This window comes from Haliotis rufescens, unplaced genomic scaffold (genome assembly GCF_023055435.1).
Source record: "Haliotis rufescens isolate VD_foot unplaced genomic scaffold, xgHalRufe1.0.p SCAF_3, whole genome shotgun sequence".
Lineage (NCBI taxonomy): Eukaryota > Metazoa > Mollusca > Gastropoda > Lepetellida > Haliotidae > Haliotis > Haliotis rufescens.
Window position 1 is genome coordinate 33,421,167 of NW_025964001.1, and position 26,017 is coordinate 33,447,183.

The 26,017-nt window shown below is 37.2% G+C and overlaps 1 protein-coding gene across 2 annotated transcripts in view; it reads left to right on the forward strand.

Moving 5' to 3' along the window:
* The window catches only part of LOC124119871 (E3 ubiquitin-protein ligase TRIM9-like), a 199,524-nt gene that overhangs the window by 1,228 nt on the left and 172,279 nt on the right, over positions 1–26,017 (forward strand). The window lies entirely within an intron of this gene.

Consider the following 26,017-nt stretch of genomic DNA (forward strand, 5'->3'; position numbering starts at 1 on the left):
AAGAATAACACAAAGATTTGCAATTTGACAACCTTGATATAAATCAGTCATGTGATCTCTCAAAGCCAGTTTGCATTTGATCTATTGAGCTTTAAATTTCACCTCTATTTCAGTAACCTTAATTGTCTGTCTGTATATTGCTAATTTATGTCGTCATGATTGACGTGAAATACACAACTTCCGAAAAGTCACTGAAGGAGTACAATGGCCTGAAAGGAAAAGTAGTATGGATTTCATGACAAACATCAGTCATTTCAAGTGCCATGCCTGATGATTGTCATTACTGTGTAGCATGTCAGAAAGTAGTATAGTAGAGATATATTGTGTATTTAATGTGCAATATATGCTGAAGTGGGGATCATTTGTAATAAATACACTCCCTTTCTGTGTCAGGCCTCGACCCATTGGGGATTTACAATAAAAACACTCTGACAGGCTTTAATTCCAGTCATACTGAACGAATGCATTGCTGGTTCGTTCAATGGAAGCTTACTAGACATCTCCTCCATCTGAGCCTATTGCTGTACAGGAAAGTTCAGATTCAAATTACTCTGTTTGTTGCTGAATTATTAGACCATAAGGAAATACCCCCATCAGTACATGTGGTCAACACTATAGGTGTATTGTTCTGAAGAAATGAGCACTATGATTTAAATGTAATAGGATATCTTTATTATGAGATTTTCTTTGATATATCCAAATACAGGATAGGATCTGCTTGAGTTGAAATGTAAGATCTAATTTTAGGATCTTTGATTAGATTTTCTATTAAGCCAAATATTAATCATAGCAATTCCCGACTGAGTGTGTGGAAGATGTATGAGCGTATGTGAACCCACACCCCCTGTGACCAGCCAAGCCCTGGCTGTGACTGTCCCCTATTGTGTGTGGCGCCACAGCTAGGGTCCAGCCAGTCCTCCGAGGGGGCTCGCTGAACCCTAACACCTGGAACGGCCCCTAACAAAAGAACCTTTAGTCACACCAACTGTCATATTTGGTTAGCTGGTAGAAAATGTGTTGGAAATCTGGCATGGGCCTTTATTGATCATGCATGATGAGAATGAGAAATTTGGTATTGAGTGTTGATGACAAGTCATATTGCAAGTTTTAAAATATTAATTCTTCCTGTAGGGATTATGGATGTGGAATAAATAGGTGGTGACTTTATAAAGCTTGTACCTTGTGTATCATTGTTGTACATTTTAATATTGTAACAATATACTATGGATATCTGCCTGGCTCAACCTTAAATGTGTACCACAAGCAACTTTTGGAAACTATATGCAAACATGTAAAAACTTTATTGAAGGGTGGGTGATATTATTTTGTGGGAAACATTTGTATGTTGTGACTTACATTGTAATACATTATATATTTTTGGGGGTGGGGGGTGGTTTCCTCCTTGACCATGAATAGTACATTAAACATCTCTTTTTTGCAACTTTATAAGACATTTCTCAATGTCAAAATGTCCCCACTTTGACCAATCATATTAGGGATATTTGGAATAAAGTAAAGGTAGTGATTTTTATCAAGCTTGGATCTTGTGAAGGATCTGGTTGTACACTTTACTGGAGTCAACTATTAAGGATATTTGCCTTTCTCAACCATGGATATACATGAAACACCTATTGACAAATTTGTAACACATTTCCAAACTTCACTCAACTCCACACTTTGATCTGTGAAGTACAGATTAAAACATTATGTGTTGTCCTTTTCAAAGTACACATAACTCATCAAGTAAAACGTCAAACCAAATATGAACTTCCTACTTCCATAAATACATTGCACTGGTAATCTTTGTGAACTGGGTCTTTCAGTTCACTGAGAAACAAGCATAGTTGGGTCCATGTCATCTGGCAGGTAATCACATAGAGAGACAGGGAGAGAGCAGCTCGCCTTGCAGTGCCGTCTTCACATCTCTCGTAGATACAACTGTGCTGATAACTACTCCTATTTCTTATATCTTGTACTTGTGTGCATTGCTACTCTCTTTCTTTCACAAGTAATTATGAGGTTTGCACTGTTCTACCTGATAAGACCTAAAAAATAAATGTTGTTCTGAAAGTATGGATCTTACAGTCTGTAACTGTAAGCAGCAAGATTGTTTGATGTAGTTTTAAAAAGAAAATGTTTGTAAAATGTGAAGTAAATGGTGTACATGTTGTATGTGTTGTATTTGTTAAAATGACCACGAGAGGGATAAACATGTCATAAGAGATGAAAGGGACTTTACCATAAATTAGGGTCATCCTGGTGATCAGGAGCACGGTTATTTGTAGCCTTCAGCAATATTACCATGTTTGAGGATAATGAGGTCATTTGAAATATCACTGAGTCTATAACCATTCTCATATAGCTTTGCCTTAGCTACAGCTGAAACATACTTGCTACGATGCTGTAAATTCAATTGTCTATATATATCCACTAAAAACACTTCAAAGATTTCCACATATGCTTGCATAAGAAGGTATAACAGAATATGTTTGTTATTCCCATAACGTAAAGATACAGTTTCAGGTTTGGTTACAACCTCTGTTTTACCGAAAGCACCAGGCTTTTCGTGATTTGATATTACAGAAAAACTAATATGGCAATCGTATGATAAAGCTTGATCCACCTAAAAGTTAATATGTTAATGGACTGTAGTCTTAACATAGCTGCACCTGATACTAGTGACTGTGTATGAAAAGATAACAGAGAGATGCTGAATACGATATGTCGGTGTAGTGAGCTGTTTGCACATTCAAGGAGGTTCATCTCTCCACTCACTTTCCCCAATCCCATGAGGCCCAATTAGACTTATGGCAGTGAGACCGCTCTCCAACTATCAGTATAATCCTCTGTCTTTCCTACAATCTTACCAAACGGGAGTGGAAGATAAACCGTCACAGCCTCCCCATATCATGGATGAGTAGATGATAGTTGCATTGTGTTGCAACTGACATGCAGTAAGGTAGCCCTACGTCGTTGGCGTGCGGGTTGTTAGTTCAATTGTTTGAACATGGGTTCCTTGGTATTCAAATGGCGCCAGCAGTCTGTCTGTGGGCCTGTAACACACATTGGAGACCCAGGATCCCTTACGCTGGCCGATAGCTCTGCCGTGGTGAACAATTCACTCCCTCTCTCTACAGCAAGCCCTCCTGACTTTCACTCTCCTCCCAACACTGATGCAGTGACCAGACAGACCTTATCCCATCTCACTAATGCAGGGAGGGTGTCACTACAGCTTCTGTGTCACTACTTCATTAGTAGGATGGGCCTGTTATGATACTTAATTTCATAAGAAGAATATCATTAGACAAAATTTAGAATTAATATGTTTTTATGTCTAAAATGACTTTTTAAAAGTTCCCCATTTCAAGATTTATTTTTGTATTAGTTGGGATTGGAATAATCTAAAAGCTAGTGATACATTTTTCAAATGTTTTTTAGGCTGGGTTTCTTTTAGAAAGACTATTCATGTTTCCCTTTTAGCTCTTTAGTGGGCAAGTAAAGTCACTCTAGTGCCTAAGAAGAGGATGTGCTCGGGCAGTTCCTAACCCCTCAACTCCTCAAGGCAAATTGAGTTACAGATTGGCAGAGGTGTGATAGAGATTCGACCAAAGGAGCCAGTATTGATTTCTTAAACTCCAAGATGTACCCAACAAGGTTTTTGCCTGTTAACATCGTGGATGAGCTATATGGGCCTCTGACTGGCATGTCAATCACTGCCTATTGCTTACTGTATAGGTGCAATACTCTGTCCAAACTGTCATGTTTGCATTGATTACCTCTCATCGTTTTCTCCATCAATTCATGCAATCAATGTGAACCTTAATAAGCGGCTTTCTTGACTGTCATTCCGTCATTATTGTTGGCATCAGGTGATTGATGAACCATTTCAGTTGATCGTCAACTTGTATTGGCAGATCAGTCACTTCAACAATCATGCTTGTGTACAGATATCTACTTCACCATCATGCTATCATACTAAGTTGGCATTTTGTACAAAATGACCAATCATCGAGTTCATGTTAACTTCTCTCTGATGGTATCTCAGGTTTTATTTTTTTTTATTAATTCAAATTTTTTTTATGTAATAATATTTTAAAAATCCTAGTTGTTTATATCTAGTAATTATGTGGCTGAAATATTGTTGATGTGATATCAAATTTTAATTCCCACCCTCTCACTTATATATAGTTATTTAGGCCACAATGCCCAGAACAAAAAGTTTACTTGAACTGCACTGAGTGTGTGTGTGTGTTTATGACCAGGGATGGTGTAGCCTACCTCGTAGACCCAGGCTTCAATTGCCAAGTACAATTAAGAGGCCCACTTGTCCCCCCCTTGCTGTATTGAATAGGGCTAACAGTGATGCAATACCATTCTCACAATATCATGAAATATGGTTATGGTTGTGTTACTTAGTTTTCTGTTTAAATAAAACACGAAGATGCGTCTGACCTACCCTGTTGCTGCTCATGTCCATATTAGCAAACCTCAAATTGGCTTGTTTATGACAATGGAAGTCCTTTGAATTGTTACAAGCACATGCCAACATTGTGGAGTGTACATGTGCAACTATCCCCATTATGACCCCAGACACCGTGTTACCATGGGACTTGGTATTGATAGGTTTCACCAACATTTATGTGTATTCCATATTCCATTGTCTTCCAGTTCACATCAATATTGACTAAAAGCAGGACAAAAGCATAAAAAGCATAAATCCAGACCTCTTTCTATTGTTTCATAAAGGAAATCATTGCTTGGGTTCTGAGACAGGTGCTTGTATGGAGGCATATTCAGTTGGATTTATTCATTGATATTCATGGGCAAAACAATAGGATATCTATTCTGGGACATTTCTGCCAGTTGTAGGATATGTTGTTTCTGTGATCAAGTAAAAATAGGGGATTTTATTATTGCCATCTTTTGCGTTAGCGCAATGCATATTTTCAATTATATTGGTATAATGACCCATTTGCAAAGAAAGCAACAGATTCAGTAATGGATGTCTGTAGTTTTGGAAATCTATTAGCGTAAACCTTTCAACTGTTGAGCCAGAATCAAAGACAGAACTGCGATTAGATTGATAAATCATGAATCCAATATTGCTCCCTGTTATTTCAAAATTGCATGTCTTATTAATACGAGGGACTTTACATTGCACTGCATTCTTGAAGGTCAGAAATCCACCCCAGAATTACTTACTTCGTATGAGCAAATCTCTTTGTTTGATTACAATGAATACTACAGTACAGAAAGGTAATGGCTTCCAGGATGCCAAATGTTCACAGACATGCATAATGGTTACCTCACACTGGTACCATATGCAGTAGGCGCACATTTACATCGTTGGGGTAATTCAGAGTTGGAGTGTGTCCATGCTTTACCCCCTGCCATTAACCCAGGGCATGTTTTTATTGCAGTTTGCTCCTAATGACAATCCAGTTAAGTACTCTGCAATATGCAGGGGCAGGTCACTACGTACTAGAAGAGTACCAGATGGTTAAAAACTGTTGCTGTTATTTTATTAAATTATTGTAGCCTGAGATTCTTGTGATGGAGACAAGTTGGCTAGTCTGCCTTCTGTCCACACTTCTGTGATGTCTTAACAAAAAGGCCAGCTTGGCCGGCTTGGAAGTGAAAATAGCGGGTGGTATCTTGTCACTCAGTTAAATCATAAAATATCTTCCCAAGACTGGTTTGAAGTTTCTACAGCTTCTTTGTGTCCCATTTGCCCTGATGATATTCGTTGATAAAGACATTAAGGCCGTAAGCACCCAAAACTGACTGATAAAAATCGTGAAATGTTGTATTTTATTGATGCAGTGATGGATTTGGTGACTGTGGAGAAGACATCACAGTTTTCATATTGGTCACAGGGCCTTTGTTGTGTGACAAATCAACCATATTGCATATCAGGGTAATAACTAATTCCAGAATCCTATTTCTGTGTGCATTACTTATTTATGATTATTACTAATTAAGCTTCAGTGATCCTGCTCGATGATTGTTATTGTGATAGTGTTGATAGGTGTGGTCCTTACGTCTCAAGAGTGAGTGAGTAAGCTGGGCAGACTGTCAGTGTGTCAGCTTAGTGTTGGGGAAAAGCCTGAAGTGATGCAGGTCAAAGAATTTTACCACTAGGTACAACTCGAGCATGGGTATGGTGCTGAAAGACCGAGGATCATAATCAGGTCAAATCTAGGATTCAAACTCAGAAAAGGAGATGCCTTAGACCACTTGGCCACACATGCCTCTCATTCAAGGAATGGTTGTTTAAAGACACAACAAAAATCTTCTGTCTCAAATGCAAACTTAAGAAATTGATCTTTATATTGGTGCAAATATCTATTATATTTATCTATTAGGACATCCATCAGCTGCTTGTGATGTTCAAGGTTTACATTTGTTGCAAAAAAAGTTGATTTTTTTATGAAAAATATCTCACCCCACATATGGTAATGAAAAAGCTCTCCATTAGCCATGACAGGATATTGAATGATTAATCCCTGCTTGATACTGGGATGGTGTGAGTGCTGTTATCACATGCTTGGAGGATAAACTATTATATTACATATCTTATCCGGTATTCACTTACAGTAGGCTTGGATTACAATTGCATATTCTAAATAAGAAGAATATACGCCTTCACCAGTGCAAGTAATCTTATTGATTTTCAGAGGAAATGCAAATAAGATAAAACAAAGATAGAGCTTCAATCGAGTTTAACTCTTTGCATGTTGTGTGCTGTTGACTGACTGGTGCTCTAACTCATTGCTATCAGGCCAAAACGTGCTTACTTGTACTTGGATTGACTGGTTAATAAACAGAAGGTGACATATATTTTGTTACTGATTAGATTTGAGGAATTTAGTTTTTGTGTCCCACAGTTGCTGCTGCTTGGGAATTGATATATGTTTGAAGTTGAAATGTTTCTATTTTGCAATATCTGTATTCATTTAGTCTTGATGTATTGGATATTGTCAATTGAAATAATGACAAATAATTCCATAAGCATAAATTGTGAATGTGACATTTATGAAGATTAATGACTGTTTATACATGACATGGGTGTTATGGTCTCCAACCTCATAACCTATGTGGCCATTACTTACTGTCTGGGTGGTTTAAGAAGGATTTGAAACAGTATGATAAGTTTTAATAAATGCTGTTCAGAGTGAACTGTAAATATACCAAAACAGTATTTGCGATTCAGATGATGTATAAACAGGGATTTATCTAGACCTGCTCAGAGGCTGATATTCGACCCTGTGCCTGCAGCAAATGACTGTACAAATTCCTAATTAAGAATTGAAAATTTCCTAATTCTTCAAAATTTTATTAATAAAAACATAATAATATCCAATTTTGAGCAATATCATGATTTTTCCCCCAATTTGCCAGCCAAGGGCACTTACTTTGGAAATCGAAATAAATCTCAGATACAAGACTGTACAAACATCAGTTGATTTGTTGTAACTCAGTTTACACTTACTGAAGTAATCTGTAAGAAGTTGTGCCAGGTTGATTGTGACAGGTTGATCCATGTCGGTCAGTTACAGTCAATTTGAAACATGCGGTGGATGTCCCAAACAAGCCATTAATGCCAGCTGACCAAGCATATATATTACATCAAATCTAGGTAAGCAAGTGAGTTCTGTGGTCAAAGTTCACATTTTATAGTCGGGAAGGACATTTACAGCCATTACATGACATGTTCATGCCCTACACTAGTTTATAATTGTCAGAAAGTGAAAGTGAATTATGGGTATGCGTTCCCTAACAACCACAATTCAATTCACTATCAAGTATCCATCTTTTGGAAACACCTGAATGGAATTATTTGGGTCAAAGTGAATATTGGCCTGTTTTGGTTGTGAGTTTACTTGTTAATTGTTCAGTATGACAAAAAAAGGTCAAATGAAATTAGTACCCTCATCTGTTATCATAGTTTGACATTGAGTTCACAAGGGAGGTAACTGGACACTATAATTCAAGACAAACACATGATAATCACTCATAAGCTCCTGTTGTTTAATTCATGAAAATATGGCGTAATTGATCGCTAATTTGCAACTTTCAAACAATATGGAACATAACCCTGGCCTAAGGAAGGTAACTGAAGTGCCATATGGCGATGGTTGTGCCTCATTTGTAACAATCTTAGGGATGGGGACGTGATCGAGGTCACCATTTTTTCATCAATGGGAAACTGAAGAGCATCCGACCTTTATTACTTTGACAGATTTGTTAGTTCGATATGCCAATCCTAATGTACAGATTGTGTAGTGGGATGACAAATAATTTATGCCATTTGTAATATTGGTTTGGTATCGTGTTGTGTTGAAAACAGTAGGGATCTCTGAGATTTGCTTTTAGGAGAGATTTATTTTATTCTGATGCAAAATTATGGCATCTATTAGGATGAAAAGTAATCTTTTTCTATCATTCATCATAAAAAAGATTGCAAATAAACCACGATTCTTGGTGACACTGTACACAGATTAACATGATTAATACTCAAAGCTATTAAGAGGTGATCAATCATTTAACCGTAAGTTTGCAAACCTCTTTTATCATTATTCTGATGTTTTTGATGGATTAATTTGATATATTTAAAATGTTTGACATTGACTCTGCTTGTTTTTATCAATGTTGCACAACAGCAGGTTCTATTTTCAAGAGAACTTTTCTATTTTTTTATGTTATATTTCGCTATGATGGCTTTCCTTGCAGGACAAGTGTCCATTCCAGTTTGAGAAACTTTCAATTCAAGCTTCATGCATAATCACATGCTTCACCCGACAATGAAAATACAAGCTGTGGAAATAAAAGAAGCTCAGCTGCTAATTACAATGAGCAATTTCTTATGGTTATCTTTTTATTGGAAAAGATATTATACAACATCTCGTCCTCACAAGGTGGTACCCTATGTGTCATTAAGATCCCATAACATGAAACATGAGACTTTACATTCTGCTAGGAAAGATTTCGTTTTGAAAAAAACTCACATTTGCAGCTGCTGTGTGTTGTGACAATACAAGTTCTTATAAAGTCGCTGGTCCTATGTGTTATTCCATCAAGTGGGGACATTGGTAACATAGCTTGCATGTTAAATCTCTCAACTCAACATTAGATAGCACATACAAATTCTTCCTTTTTATTCTATTCATAGCTTAATATTGATGAATGATTTCATAACAGGATTTTAAGATCCCATTGAAAGTAGAATTCATAATAAATTCAAGGATTTCTTTCATCACATCATGCAATGAGAACCTGAATTGTTTCACAGATACACGCTAGCTGACAGGGTGCACATGCAAGGAATCGTTACACTGCTAAATATAGTTATGAATATTCTCGGAAATAGCATCAGGTACTTCCATGCTTCACGTTGTTAAATATGATTACATATATACATATGTCTGTCAACCTCTGTTGAAATAGTCTGTTGCAGTAGGGTTAGAATGGAACTTACCAGTAATTGAGACCTTCATTGCCTCATTACAAATACCAAGACTCTCACATTAGCTTGCAAGCATTTACCCAAAAGATTTTGTTTACATAATGTGAAGCAGGCAGTACTCAATTGTTTTGAAAGGAGTAGAAATATGTACATTATATTTGCTGCATGTGTTTCTCTCCTACATCCAGGGAGAACAGTTTATGGTTGCTATTTTGTTTGAGGTAATGCATTCAGGAGTGTGCATGCTAAAACCCAAACTTTCTACCATTGAGATTAGCTTATCAGTTGCCAATATGCAGTGGTAGTGGTTTCAGTGCAAAACAATTGGTCTGTGTTCAAATGTTGCCTCATTTAAAACCTATTTTTCGGTTAGTTTCGGTGAAGAAAAAGAAATCATCCATTGATATATGTTTAAGCGCAAGTGGTAAAATCACTTCAGTTTTGTACTAAAGCAGATGTTGTATACAGCACTCTTTTGAAGCTGCATCGTATGGAACTTTATTTGATGCAATCAACTCGTTCGTCATTTGTCAAATTTTCTTAGTTTGTCGAACAATTACAGATTGACAGAATATTCACAGGAAATAAAAAGGCACCTAAATTGTATACCCTGGGAAGAAAGTGTTGGTAATCATTTATTGAACATCTTTCCAAATTATATTCCGTGAATTAAAAACAACACATACAGCCAGCTTTTAAATGGATTTGCGAATCATTAAAAATTCCAAACAATGTCAATAACAGATTGCATGGAAGAAAAATGCAAATATTTGATTGCCCAAAAAATCAAAATAACCAACAGCTGCTAGCATTTATGTACTTTGGCAACTGACTGGCATGTTACTTGTTTAGCTGTCCCAGTAGATTCATTTGAAGGTGACATGGAGGAATGACCAGCATTGAACAGTGTGTGACAGACAAGCCATTTTTCAAGATGGCTGACTATTGTGCTGCACTGGTGAGGCATGATTATTTGAGTGACAGGGGAAGTGTGTCGGACATTCCACACATGCAAGGACACTGCTGGGGTCTTACACAGGCTGGTCAGTGCTCATTTATCACTGCATAACGAGGAAGATATAGTTCCATAATTAGAAGCATTGGGAAAATGTCAATAATTCATCTTCACTTTAAGTTATTCCTAGTTGAAGAAAGTAATGAATTGTGGAGTTTAAACTTTTGGAGATGGTCTTTCAGATACTTGTGTGAGAAGGACATGGACTGTTGTTAGGGGAATAGTTTATCACTCTGAATGTCATCTGTTGTGGTGTTCAGTGCAGATATACTGATAATGATAATACTGTGGTTCCCTCTTGGGACCATGTTTGTCTTGGCAGCATCAGGGGCCTCTGACACAGATAGCAGTGGCAAGGTGTCACTGTGCTGTAAGACATCCCTAGGGAGATACAAAAACACATTATTTTGTCTGCTGACATTCTGATATGTCTATTTCTGGTCTACCATGGGAGCATTTTGTCGAAGATGACTTCTTCTTTGTTGAACCATTGTCTCAGTTTGTAGAACTGTGTCCAGGAGCCCTGTTTGATACTTAAATAAATGTGTAAATGGCTTTACAGAGCCGCCATTATTGCATCAGGATCAGCCAGTTACTACTACATACATGTCAGCAACCTCTACTACCACTAAGACATTATAAACACCATATACTCCAACTGAACCCCCTACAACTTACAATGTACCATGTACAGGAACGCATGGGTGGTCTGAGGCTCAATAGCTCTTGCAGAGTTATGCCCCTTCAACATGCCAGGATTCACTAATTTCTTCATAGACCAGATTGATTTTGATCAGTGATCTGTCAGTATCATACCTATATTTGTGAGTCACTGAAGCAGTAGTCATCTACTACATGCATCAATCTTGCCCAACTGTTCAAACCCAAGGACAAGTCAACAAACCCCCGATCATTGACAGTATCACTGCAGACCATAGTCTGTTTATTTGTAGTCTAGAGATTGGCAGGCTGACTAGAACCCTAGGGGTCCTTTTGGATACTTGCAATCCACTACTCATCCCCAAGGACCTGAAGCCAAGGTAAATCTGATACTGCTGGATAGGCTTGGGTTCAGGCCATCTGCTCTGTGGTCTGCGGTTCCAGCCAGCTGACCAGGGGACAGGAGATGACCCACAGATACCAGCCCAAACAGTGACCAGCTGCCCTGGATCAGGTCACTCCATCAGGACATGAATATACAGTTACTATGAGGACTGGGGAAAAAAGGTTTCTATTGTAGTATAAATCAGTCAGTTTTTAGTATCATCTTGATCTATGTTACAACTCTGTGTAAACATGGCTGCTCTCCTGTTTTAGGGCTTTTGAGATTTTTTTGTTTTTTTTATCTGGTTCAATGAGGATATGCTGTTACTAGATGGCGTGCTAGGTCTTTGTATTATGAAGCAGTGGGCAAGTTGATGATAGAGTTGGTGCAAGCTCTTAACTCGTGGCTCGAATGGAATGATATGTTGTTTTTTAAAAACTTTTGAATATGTTGTTTTTCTTCACTTTGAGCTTTAATGGAATTTATTTTTATTTAAAACTTTCTGTTGCTTTTGGTCTTCATGATGATTGAGTTTATGCAACTTCTTAACTGTTCAAATTGAACCAAATTTCTTTTTCATTCAACCTGTATTTGTTGATTTTTGTAACAAATTGTTTGCACTGATCTTTTGATGACATTATAAGCAAGACATTCATTCTGTTGCTAAAAAATAAGATTGAGTTGCCGTGAAGTGTGGAACATTTTCACAAGCATTACCAACACAGACATGCTTTAACATGTCTATCCAACAGCAGCCTATAACAGTTTATCAGAATAATGTTATTTTGAAATTATAATGATAGCTATCTTTTCACACAATAAGAAAGTAATGGATATGGTTAAGAGTCAGATTGTCTTTTAAAATACGACGCTATCATGTTTCCTCTCCAAGGACCCTATGATATGCACATGTATTGTCTTAGGAAGTCTGAGTTCCACCACTGCTTCATTCAAACCACATTGTGACGAGGGAGCAGTCATTGTTATAGACTCTCCCAAAATTGTTTCCAATCATTTAGATCAACATGCTGGTCCCTATTGACCCCAGAAAGCAGGTCCGAGGTGTACTCTATTGTTCTTTTAGCCCCGGGGAGATTCGCTTAAGCATATTTCACCCTTTTGCATCTCTGATGGAATTTTGGTAAAAGCATGAAATTTGTTTGGATGGTTTCCAGTGCAAGAAGTCATTCGTTATAAATGCATGAATAAAATTGTACACATTTCTATTAGAATATTTCCCATGAAAGGTATTTTTGATGAAGGGTATGAGAAAGCATGTCACAGTCTTCTTAACACATTTTGGTTGAAACATTGCAGTCTGGCTTTATCATGTTTATTTTGGTCAGAAGATTTTAGTTTCAATCCAGCAGAAATTGTACATCTTTGTGATAAAATGGGTAAACATGGAAGATGGGACCAAGTTTTTGGTACAATTATCTGGGATCAACTTGTTATTGAGTTTTGGAAAGTGAAAAGAAGTTGTGGAAAGTGGAAAAATTACTGGGGAGGGCTCATATTTTGCTGATTACAAATTTTCAAGTCTTAATCCTGATTCAACACAACTCAAACTAAATATTGGACTGAAAAAGGGATAATATGTAGACTAGCATATAATCTATGAAATCTTTTATTACACAATACTTTTCTTTCGCCTAAAATTAAAACAAATAATTTTCCTGATGCAGATTTCATATATGTGTGGAATAGAGCTAGCTAGATTTGCTTTTATATAATCTAGATTGGGTTTTGTTTTCATGAAATAAATGTATTCTGCAATCATGTTACAGGACTAGTCTGTCTGATCGAATATGTTTTGAAATATTTTATTTTTTGGTACTCCTAAGGGTTGTATCTACCGGTAAATAAGTTCATAACCATGTAATTGAAAAAGGGTGGCCTGACTAAATGAGTACTTCATGTATTGGTACTGTAGTCTTTGTACATGCCATACATGTTGTTGTCAAGTACATTTATGAGTGTACTCTCTAACCCTGCAGCACATGTCCAACATACATTTATATGGGTCTCCATTGAGGTTGTCTTGGAAGTGTGTTAGTGCTTTGATTGCTGCCAAAGTCACATTAGCAGTAGCCTGATCCGTGACAGGTTATACCCACAACTGTCAACTACAATCATAATTCATTCTACCACACTCCCTGCACACAGACAAAAGAAATTTATACCTAAGTACCATTCATTGATTTTTAACAGCAACGGAGATTGAGAGTCTATGTGGATTAAGTGTCTGTTGTCAGCCTTGATCAGTGTTAACCGAGACAAGCGGATTGTCTTCATTCAGAATGTACAGCTGTAAAAACCAGTTAGAGTCAACCTTTGGAACCTTTCAGGCAGATTCATTTCATTTGGTATGGGACTGTCAAGAATTGGGTTTATATTAAGTGGGAAGGGTTATTTATTTTGTAATATTGAACAAAGGCTACAGTAAATTGACAGAAATAATAACATCTCATTTCAAAATATTGCTGCTGTTACGTAACATCTATGGTTAATGTTTAGCTATTAACGGCACTAAGATAAGGCCACTTACGTGGGTGTTTGATATAGTGGCATGAGTCCATTCTTTAGGGGCTCAGCTTACAAATTGTTTATTTAACAAAAGTCTTTTCTTCATGGTCAATTGAAGTCTATTATGGTAGAGAAAGGGAGCATGGCGACAAGGGAACTGGGCTTGACAATAATTAGGAAGGGCATGATTCCCAATGTTGTCAACCATTGTGTCACAGGCGTTATTCATTGGCTTACACCGATAGCTTATGGGATGGGTCCCTTGAAAGTGCCTGTTATGAGCTGGGGATAAATGTTATGTCCACATGGGACTGCACCCTATACAGATTCCAGGGAAGAGAGGTCCCCAGTACCTCATGCTTGTCTCAAGAGCTGATTAATGTAGAGATCGGGTGTTACATTGTGATAGTACCATTTGTGTCATTGGACTCCGGTGGTGTGAAACATTGCTGTTATTATAATATTTTTCTGGTCCTAGTTTGATGATATTGTGAAACTATTGATGATTGTGGCTTCAAACAACAAATTCACTCATTCACTAACTGGTGCTTGCTTCTTTGTACAACTAAACATGGCTCCCCAAAATAGCAAATCACTTATTATAGAACTATCCCCAGGAATATAAAAATAAGTAAAAAATAAGTGCTTTTTTGGTTTGTCGTTGGCACATGACAATCCAGTGATTGATATCATGAGCATCAATCTATGCAATTAGGATATGATGACATGCATCAACCAGTTAGTGCGTCTGACCACATATTCCCATTATTTGCCTCCTACGACCAATTCTAACCCAAACATTCACAAGGTGAAAAAAATAAATGAAAAATGTCGAAATTGTACAAATGACATTGAAATAGATGAAATATATCCTAGTGATCTATTTCACCTTGTCCCTGCTGACAGTGGAACAATGAGATGAGGGATGGTTGTTTGGACGACACCTGGAGCCTGTTACATCAATGCGATATTGATCCCATTACGCCACCAGATCAGCAGGCCCTTAGTTCAAACACTGTTAATAACCTAGGATTTCTTTCATGTTTCACTGTCACCTTGATGTCGACAGGAGTATGCTGCCACACAAGTCCTTTCTTGACACTTTATGATTTTGTTTTGTGATCCAAGACTTTAAATAACTGGTACAAAGTGTTGATAATTGAAAGGGAGTAGTCTGTTGAAGGACTGGTCAGATTGGACTGTTTAATACAGGTACGTGTATTAATGAAAATGATTTAACACTTTTTAATTTAAGATTTTAAGATATTTATCAATATGGCAATGTCAAATTAATCGTACCGGTAGGTGAAGGTTTAGCATCTTATATAATGTTATTCAAACATGTTCTAAGGGCTTTTATTTAATCTTACAGGACAATGGGTTTGAGGTTATAGGTTAGTTCAGCTTCCATATTATTACAAATTGATAACAAAATGTTGTCAGTTTATTGATATGTTTCTCAAACCTGATGTAATCCCATGACTTATGTGGCTATTATCATCCCTATTAAAACAAGGATTGGAATATTATATCACAGATATGCCCATTAATTCAATGTCCCATTTCAACTCAGTCAGGGCCCTTTAAGGAAATATTAGAGTAAGATGAAGCTTGTGTGCAAGGGACATCTTACAGCATTAGGTGCCACCGCCATGTGTTATACGCCAATATTGTAATGTTGTAACTAAGGTCATGTGATAGCCTGTCACAACCAATCACAGTGTTGGGTAATGGCCCTTTACAGGTTGATAATATCCATAATAGAAATGGGCTCGTATTCATTATCCTCAAAATACCTTGTAATGTTGTGTGTATAGCAGAACTCTAGAGACTGCGTTGAGCCCGGCAGAATTCTGTCAATAACCCAGCGTATATTTAGATATAGAGTTATGCTGGACAAATAAGAGCAAATAGGTATGGGAGTTGTTAGCTTACATATATAAAAATAAATTGTTATTAATGGAAAGGTATTAGTTGGACCTGAATATATGTTGTTATGTAACATTATTAACAGCTTGCCAACAGAAAACGTAAGGGAATGTAGATATATTATTATGGCTGATTTGCCGTTTAGAATAATACAATGTAGTATGATAATGTTATCCTGGCTCTTTGGATGGGGATTGTTAGCATATTTTATGTAGTTTTGGTGAGATTAAGACACATGTTAAAATAGGTCCCCATAAATTTAATCTGAAAAGGTAAAAGTCGTCTTGACATAAAAAGTTTTTTACATTCATATTACTTAAAGGCCCTTGTTAGCGAGACCTCTCTGATTACATTTACAGATATTTTTTCCCTGTTTCACATATTGTGATCACTTCACGATCATGGTATCAAATTCCCAATTCCCCTGGTGCAAATTTCAAGATGATGTCAGAAGTATGATGAATTAAAGAGATATATTTTCAAGATGGCATTTCTCGTTTTCCATTTCATTTCCTCCATTCTTAAGTCTGGTGAGCATGCCAGTCTCCATCACATTTAATTTGCTGCATTTTCATTATCCGAAAAAGGTGCCAAAGGAAGTATCCATTGAAAAGGCAAAAAAACCATTAAAATTACCTTAAAAAAATGGAGCGACACAGTGTCTGTTGAAATGGCCATCCATCATGAAGCTGTGCTAGCTGAAGACTGACGCTGTTCCAGTTGCCTCCAATACACTGCCTGTCCAATAGCGTGTAGTCTGCAGCAGCCTTGTAGATCGGTTCCTTCGCAGCTGTAAAACCATTACTATGAATTCTTCTGAACTAAACTCACTTATTATTGAATTTCTTTCTTGAACTTGGTGTAAACTCATTGTTTCAAAACCTGCTTCTTCTTTTTTTAAAGGAACATAGGGACTCGATGGTGATTTTACTTAAACAGATACCGACTGATCTGTTATGTGTAGGTTTGGGGTTTAGACATTGTTAAAGGCGAAGTCAGTCTGTGCTGGCACTATTGGATCTATGGTATTGGTATTATTTTCAGATGTTTGTGGTAATACATAGCCTATTAGCTGAGCTTACAAGAGAAAGATGTTTTACTTGATCTGGATTTGCAACTTGGGTTTAAAGTTGCAGACAGCGAGTTTTGTCCAAAACGTACTGTTCGGTGTTTTGTACAATGTAACATAGATCCAAATTTATACCAGGAATGTTATAACTTCATTTTGCATTAGATACCTATTCTTCACCTATAAATAGTGATGGTATTGGCCTGACTTTTGTATTGCACTTTATTGCAATTATGATACATATATAGCATACGTTATATTGCATAATGTTTAGTTGTCTGCCATTTTGTTTGATGTCGCTGTGGTCACAACTCATGCATAATAAATAAATTGTGTTGCGAATAGTTTCGCTTTTTTTATCACAGGTATCAGTTACTGATTTCAAAATTTCACATCACCTTGTCACTTTTGTAAACTTTGCCAACAAGATGAAAATATGCATAATTTTGAAAAATTCAATAGACCAGTGTTTGCAAATATATTTATGGTATTTTCTGCATGCCTCGGCCTAAAAAGTTAACTGAATTAAACTGATAAATATCTGTTTTTGAGATGTGACTAAAGAAAGTATCAGTTATTCGTCTCTGAGTGGTATGGTACCAAGGTTCGCTCATCATCACACCAACAAGGACCCCAAACATTGCCTTGGTTTCTAAACCTCAGGTATTGCTTTACAAAAACACTCCTACAAACTAGATCTCCTTACTCAAAGTGTTCCATACCATTAGACTAATCAAAACAGATCCCTATTACTGGAACGTAATCAAGATTATATTTAACCAAGTTGCCATCTCATTGGCTCTTAATTTGTCCCAGATGGTTTGAATATACCAAATGTCAAATCAGGGACCAATTACTTCATTTATTCAAGCTCCTCCATCACTAATACATTATAACTATTTCAAACACAGCAATATTTATGAGAAATTGGCATAGTTGTCATAAGGGGTTTTACTATTTTGACACCCGATGATACTCCTATCACATCAAGATCATTGCTTATACTTTAGCTTCTGATTCAGGGCCTGACTGCCAGGACCATCTGTTAGTCCAGCTCCCCCTTTAAGAGATTTAGCGTGTAGATGTTTACTTACAGCTGTGTATGTGTGTATGGCTACAGGCGAGGGTGTGAAGCTGCTGGTATCTGTAGCATTGCCAAGCTCTCTCCCTCTGAAGTGATGATGTGCTCTGATTATACGCTGAATGCCTGGATCTCATGGATTCTACTGATAATATCAAATTTTATTTTGTTTATACATCATTTATGTTAAGAAAGATTAAGACTGTATTTACTGCACTGATTTTCACTTTTTTTAAATCATCACTTAATCATTTCTGTATCTTGCATGATATGAGAACCTGCACTCTAACCATTGGCAACTAATAAAAGTTTTTTGATGATTTTTTTTTGTTACTTTGTGTTTACAGAAGGATGAATAGTATCATGACTTAGATTTCCAGGTATTTTAAAAAATTTTAAAGTCAAGAATTAAAGCATTTTATGATGGGAGCATTTTTATGGCAAGAGACTTAGGTTGAGAATTTTGATGACTTGTTTGGCTGTTTAGTTTGTTACAGATAATCTAGGACTCGTATGCAGGATAGTTTCTATGTCTATGTCTTGCTTCAAGTTCTTTAATGGTAAATTCATCAGTTTATTGCATAAAAATATCTTTAAAAACCTGTTACGTTAATGGTTATATGTTTCCCATTCATGGTACAAAAAATGTGAAAATGATACCATTTTGCACGGCAAATCTATCAAATATTTGGCAATACTTTTCCTTTTCATCGTCCAATGTTGTTGACGTATCCAACTAAGTATGTTGTTTCTGCATTGAGTAAACAGTCCACTTTACACTGGTGAACACAATACTCATAGATTTTCCACCTGGTTTGTTGCCTGCTCACCAGGTATTGCGGGGATAAGTGTTGCTTGATTGCCAGTGTGGTCAACTGCGGATATGCGCCTGTCTGTCGCCTTGCCCTGACAAAGGTCATATAGCTAGGGGTTTTGCTAATAGCAGGGGACCAAGGCAGCTTGAACTCTAAGCCCTTGGTCTTCACACCTGATGAGTATGATACACTGTGGGGTATGGTTTTCATACAGTCTTTTGTCCGCTGTTGTTTGATGTTCGATGTGTCTCTGTATTCGTTATGAACTAATGAACCTGTCGTTGTGCCACAATGAGTCGGCTAGACACATTCAGTTTGCTGTTACATTTCAGAATGTACTTGAAAATGTCTAAATTTATTTTTAGATCTCACTAGGTGGTAAACGTGTTAGACCTGCATCACTACATTCTTTCCTCCAACATCAACATGCTGTGATCTAGCTGCAGTACTGTTAAAGGCAGTGTTGAAGCAGGTCATTGTTTTCAGGTTTTACACTTATATAACTTCATCAAGGTTGACAGTTTTCCTATGTGTACGATGTTCAGTATTTCATTCCAAGGCTTCCTCTGTGAAAACAATTCTGTTAAAACACTGCAGAGGATTGAGAGATTTATTGTTCAAATTCCATGAAAGCTAATGAACCCTGAACTGTCCAATGTTCCAGCCTTTAAATTCAAGTGATGCACATTTATGTTGAGCTTGTGGGATACCATCTCATATGGAGCAACTCCAGCCAGAATTCCATGATGGATGCACCAATGCATTTTAAAAGCAGATTTGCTGTGAGATAGATTATGCCTTGTCATAATCCTTGACAGATGGACTGGGACTAGAATGGGATTTACTCTGTTTCACACCCAACCTTCTAGCCATTATTCCTATGCTTCCATGAATATAACAGGTTTTCCTCTTAGTCAGTACTCAAGCATATCTTTCCCACTCTGGAACCAATTCATAAATCCTATTTCCGTTTGTGCCAGAGGAAATAGAGACAAGACAATATGTTGACTACATATCAGTACCATTGTACATGCTTTTTACATCACTGTCTTGTAAGAAACGACTTATGTGTATGAATAATGGTATTAGGGATTGATTCCACAGGTAATGAAGTTGTGATGCTGCTGTCGTCGACAGTAGAGAGATATATTTATATCACAGAGTATGTAATGATGGATAATAGCCTGCATCATAATCTCATGGACGAGCAGGAAAAGAGCTTTATTCCATCATAGTAATCGGGAATCTTTTGGGAGTCAGAAGTTAATTATCATGATGGACAAGCATTTCAGGAGTGCTGCTTTTATACCATGGTCAGGATGTGGCATTACTAAAGATCTGATATAAGGCTGCGGCTGTGAGAGAGATTTGTTTCTACAACTGTGCTTATCATCATGCATATTGCACTTATCTATTACGTCGAGGAACAATCAGGTTACACTGTGGTGCATCAGTGTAATTGCATCTTCTGCTAGCTGCGCTCACTTCATATCTAGGGACACAAGGATTGGGATTCAAGATTCAGCTTTTTGCTGTACGTTGGATGTTCTAACCTTGAGTGGAGAATACAATCAAGAAAACTGAGTCATCTCTGATAGGATTTGTATATGCAGAAATGTCTGATTTTCACCTTACTTGCATGGAAACAATTTACATGTTCAGATGAAAGGAATTGATGTATTCTGTATACTACCGTGGAATGTCTTTATGAAGTTTGCCTCTGTCTGTTGAATCCTGTACAGATGTTTTAATGAAAAAATGACAGATGGAAAGAAAATGCATTAAGGGAAATCACATACTTTTGAAATACTTCATCAATCAAATATCAGCGTTGTCCTTTATAAGTTATTGTCAAACTAATGATTCCGTATCTTGTGATAATTGATGACCAAATTTACAATAGAAACAGTGTTATAATGCTTACTGATACAAAAAGAAATATTATCTGGGTGCTTTCAAGAAGTCAAAGCTGACCTCCCATGTTCAAATGGTCAGTGTTTATTGTTAAGGCTGCCAGGTATTATCATTGTAAATACAAATGTCTGGAACCAAGATGGCTGCCATGTAGGTGTCGACTGATCGCTGGACAGTGCATTTCAGCAGCTGAGCTGTGAAGCCATCAGGGAAATCACATCTAGAGTTCAGGCTGGTGTCACTGTGATGCAGTAGCTGCACATCTCTCGCTGCTTCTTGGATGGATTGCAGCTTGGTGGCACCAGTTCCCTGAAGAATGGCATCAATCAGCCATTAATAAATGGTTCACATTGCATTGTTAGATGGCATATATGTTAAATGAAGTTTTGTGGTTTTAATTGTTGTGCTTGATAGATTAAAATCTATCAGATGTACTGATGAAAACAAATACAGAAATAGAAAGAATAAGTGTGAAAATGTTTCTGTTTTGTTGCAATTAATAGTTTTCGTTTCAACAAAGTATATTCAGAGTGAAATGTCAGTATATGATGTGTCTTCATCTGTGTTTCCTTTGCTCTGTCTCTCAGGATATTTTATTAACAAGCACTCATGTGTTAAAGATCCATTCTTTTCAAGGCTTGTTCAAGTTGTGGCATCACTGCTACAAGTAAAAGATAGTGAACAATTCTAGTTATTTTCTTTATGTAACTCTGTAGTTTGTATCTTGATAAACAAATTGATGGTATGCCATAAGCCTGTGATGATAGATGATTGATGGATGATGATGACTATCAATTCCTGGTATAATCCTCCTCAAGGACAGGGAGCAGATGTCAAGCTGAATCAGGACCAACCGTTACCTGGACATCATTTTCCTTTAGATCTTGTTGGAGTCATCATATACCATAGAATGACAGGTCTTGAGCACAGTAATCCCTTCTGACGCTTGGTTCATAAGTCAATGAAGCCAGCTAAACGCTTAAAATCCCCTTATATATCCTCCACCAATCTGTCCGAGATAGTGATCTCTTCACTGCGAGAGTCTTTGGTCACCAGCCTGTGTCTAGTCTTTTGCCGTCAGCAATTTAATTGCTATTGTCACATGTAAACTCTTTGATTTGGTGGCAGCAGACGATGACTGATCCTTGCGTTTTATCCAATTGACGTCTGCTGGAGACGAGATGGTTGACAGAGGGCACACCTTTCTGTGACCCATGTAGATCAGGTTCAACATTTGACAGTCTGAGACACATCTCCTGCAAAGCGTGTGTAGAATTTATTAACCTTTACTCATTGAAGCGCAAGGATTGTGCAGTCGCGTGCCTCTTGGAGACGAGATTTGAGGCCAGGATTGCACACTGTCACTGCTTACTGATCCTTAGAGACGCCGTCTGCTCCAGGTTAATTGTGTATCTGTCAAAATGGATGCCACCTCACTTTGTGATCTGTGCATTGTAATCAAGCTTTATAGGGAATTTACTTATGTTGTGTGTCGGTTAGTCACTTCTAGTAATCTGGAGACAGATTACTATACAGATAATGAGAAGCAGCATGCAAGCAAGGATTCCGTAGGGTTAGATTTGTTGATATCGCTGACTGTTGTGATGATTCTGCAGTAATGTTCAGTTGAATAGCCTTATATCAGCTTAGTACAGATAGGAGTGTTGTGTATTATCCAGATATGTCATAAATCAGATCTTGATCTCTTAGAGTAATTACAGTGATCACAAATGTTCCAATTCTTCAGGATCCACCTGGAATGTATTGGACTGTCAACTCCCAATTTAAAGGAAGGGCTAAGCTCAACATTCTCCAGCTCATTTTGAGTCTACAGCTTTGCTAGGCCTAGATGTTGTAACTAGGCCCTGCTTGTGATTGGGAAACTGTTGTTGTGAATTCGGGTAATCATTAACAACTTATAAGACTTAACAACTTGGGGGCGGTCGGGTAGCCTAGTGGTTAAAGTGTTCATTCGTCACGCCGTAGACCCGGATTCGACTCCCGACATGGGTCCATGTGTGAAGCCCATTTCTGGTGTCCCCCACCGTGATATTGCTGGAATATTGCTAAAAGCGGCTTAAAACCCAAACTCACTCACTTAACAACTTGAATCTTAAATTGCTAGGAGCACTGCCAATGTGCCCTGGCATTGGCCGCCATAAAATAACATCAATGGGAATGTTCATGATACATCCTGTTTTAAATTATGTCTGGGTTACAAAGCATCTTTGAAACATAATGTCTATCTTTTGTTTTATCATATCTCAATTTCTATACTGACATTGTAAAGCAGGTCATGTATGGTTCCTATGAGTTCTTACTACACCCACCTAACCCCCCCCCCCCCCCCCCCCCCACACACACACACACACACACACCCTAATGCTGTTAAGTAGGATCTACATGCATTGATTTATTTCTGTTTATTACCAGTCTGACAGGTCATAATCAGGTGGATTAACAATGGACAATTGGATACCAAGAGGTCTCCACAAGTGACTGGAAATTAGCTTTTTATTATGTAAGCCCCAACCAAAGGTGCTTTGAACAAATTGTAATCAAATACTTAAAAAAATATCAAAACGCTTTGGTGCCTCTTTGATATTTCTTTTAAACATTACATGATATTGTCAAACAGAAACATGAACCATCCAGGCAGATTGTTGCATAGATCAGCTTCCTGTTAATAATGAGCGCCATATTACACATGCATCTCTTTGCCTGCATTCTGTTTTCCCCCTTGTTTGGACCCCCCATTATTTGCTCATTTGTCTGATGGCAGATTCCAAGAGGATTAAAGACCTTAGTTCCTGCAAAATTACTTTAAAAAATTCTAAACTGTGATTAGCCACGTTTTTATGATCATTCAACTGTATCCACAAATGTGGCAACTTTTTAAGATGCCTTTTTTTATGGTACTTTATGCATTTTTTTGACCCGCCATAACTGATTTTTTTACATGTGGTTATTAGATGTTTATGATGAGAATTTTTGACTTAAGCATGATGGTTCAATATTGCTGAAAAAATTGTCAAAAGATCTATCATCAAAGTTAATTTCAGCCTGTTAAAAAGGTTGAAACTTTAAAAAAAAGTTCTTTATAGCTGAATTTGGATGGCAATTAAGCAAGTCTCTGCTTCGAAACTCTTCAAAGTCTACTGAATGTTTCTTTGACTTTTGCTGTTGACATGCTTAAAAGAAAATATCGACTGTAGCTACACTGACATATAGATCTCTGTATGGAGGTGATAGATCAGAGTGTGCCACGTCTGTAGCTGACTGATGTTCAGATATAAAATGCTTTAAGTGAATATTCATACCCAAAAAAATTATGAAAGCTAAGCAAAATGTCATCGTTTAGAAATTATCTGTATTTAACATCCCTTTAGAAGAAGTTGAACTGAATGATGATGCTGTTTACACTTATTTAAACAATTTGCAAAAAAACAAGATGATTTTTTTAGCTGAAAGTGTCCCAGAATGACAAACATTTTCACTTTTAAGTATTTTGGATTCTGCAAACACATTGTGAGGAGACAGAATTTTTTGCATTTGTTTTTTTAAAGGGTTTACTTCAAATTTCTTGCGCAAGTTGTCACCATGAGCTGTCAAAATGTCCAACTTTTTCCCCCCGCTTCTATGGACATTTAGCACCATTTGGCTCTGACAAGAGGAAACCAATCCAGCAGTACTGTGCATCCATTACAATGAGTTGACCAGGGGTGCTCATCATGGCATTTTCCTGTTTGGCTCTGTTGAAACAAATCTAGGCGAAAATTCCCTTTAAACCAGTGGCTTATCCCCTGAGTGGGGGGATACCATCAAGCGGAGTCCGTAGGGCATAGGGACGTGGGGAGAGATGTCCCACAGATGCGGTCATTTTGCAGCCTTTGTGACGTCTGTCAAGCAGATGAGTCACATATTAAGTGAGATAATTGGGTTTATCCACTGATGGACAGACAGTAGGACAACCTCGAGAGACCTGATGCAACAAAAATCCAATACATCAGCAACAAATTGTTTTCAAAACCAGGACATGGAACATGTTGCCAAAGGATAGAATGGGAGGCTCCGAATCCTCGGGCATGACTCAAATGTCGCCTCTGTCACCAGACACTGATCTGCTTTATCAATGAGATCTCTCGCTCAATGCCTCTTGGTTTTCAGAAATCATTTTATTTCCTTTTCTAAATGTAATCCGGTTTTGCAACAAAGGTCCAATTTTCCTCTGTAAATGGATTATTCTTCTAAAGTAGTGTATTGGTCAGCTGATCAGGTATTGGGCTATGACTGATAAAGGGAGGCAATTTAGCCTTAAGAGTTTGGAAAACCTCGGAGCAGCCATTAACTTGTTCATTGTATTGTGATTTTTAGAGAGCCAGCTCATTAGAATTGACTTTAAAAATTTGTTTTTTGTGTTTAGAATTGGAGAGTCAAGGTTCAGTTGTTGTTTTTTTCGGGTTTTTTATGTTGTAATCAATATGACATTGTATCAGGCTAGCTTGAATTCAGGATTGGGCCAAAGATGGTGATAAATTGACAGTTATTGGGAGAGTATGGAGAGAGAAAAAAATATTTGAATCATCCGATGAGCTCATTCAATCAAAATGAAATTAGAAATTTTAATTAATGTAACTTTAATTTAATTTTCAGTAGAATAATCCATCATTGTTGGAATATCTTTCTGCAATTACTTCTACTGACAAGTTATTACAGAGAATGTGCAGGAACGTGCATGCTCTTTTCAGATATATTCATTTTAATTTTAGTTTAGCAGCATATTAAATAGCAACAAAACAATGCTTTAGTCCAACCAGTTGTGTTCTGAAAGCTAATGACAAAGGTTTAAAAAGCATTCAAGTTCACAGACATGCTGTCAATATTTGGTTGGACTCATAGTGAGAGGAGGTTGGATATCTGAAAGACAAGTGGTTTATACCTATGTGGTTTATACCTATGCTTATAAGCATCAATAGAAAATGTTTTGAAAGTATAAACTTTGGAATTGCTATTAATTTTGATGTTATTAAATTTTAAAAATTAGACTAAACTGAATAAATACTGCAGAGTCAGCAGTATTTCCTGAATGATTGACAGTGTTTGCCACCACGTTTACATGTTTATTAGAAAAATGCTGAAGATCATTGGCTTAGGCCC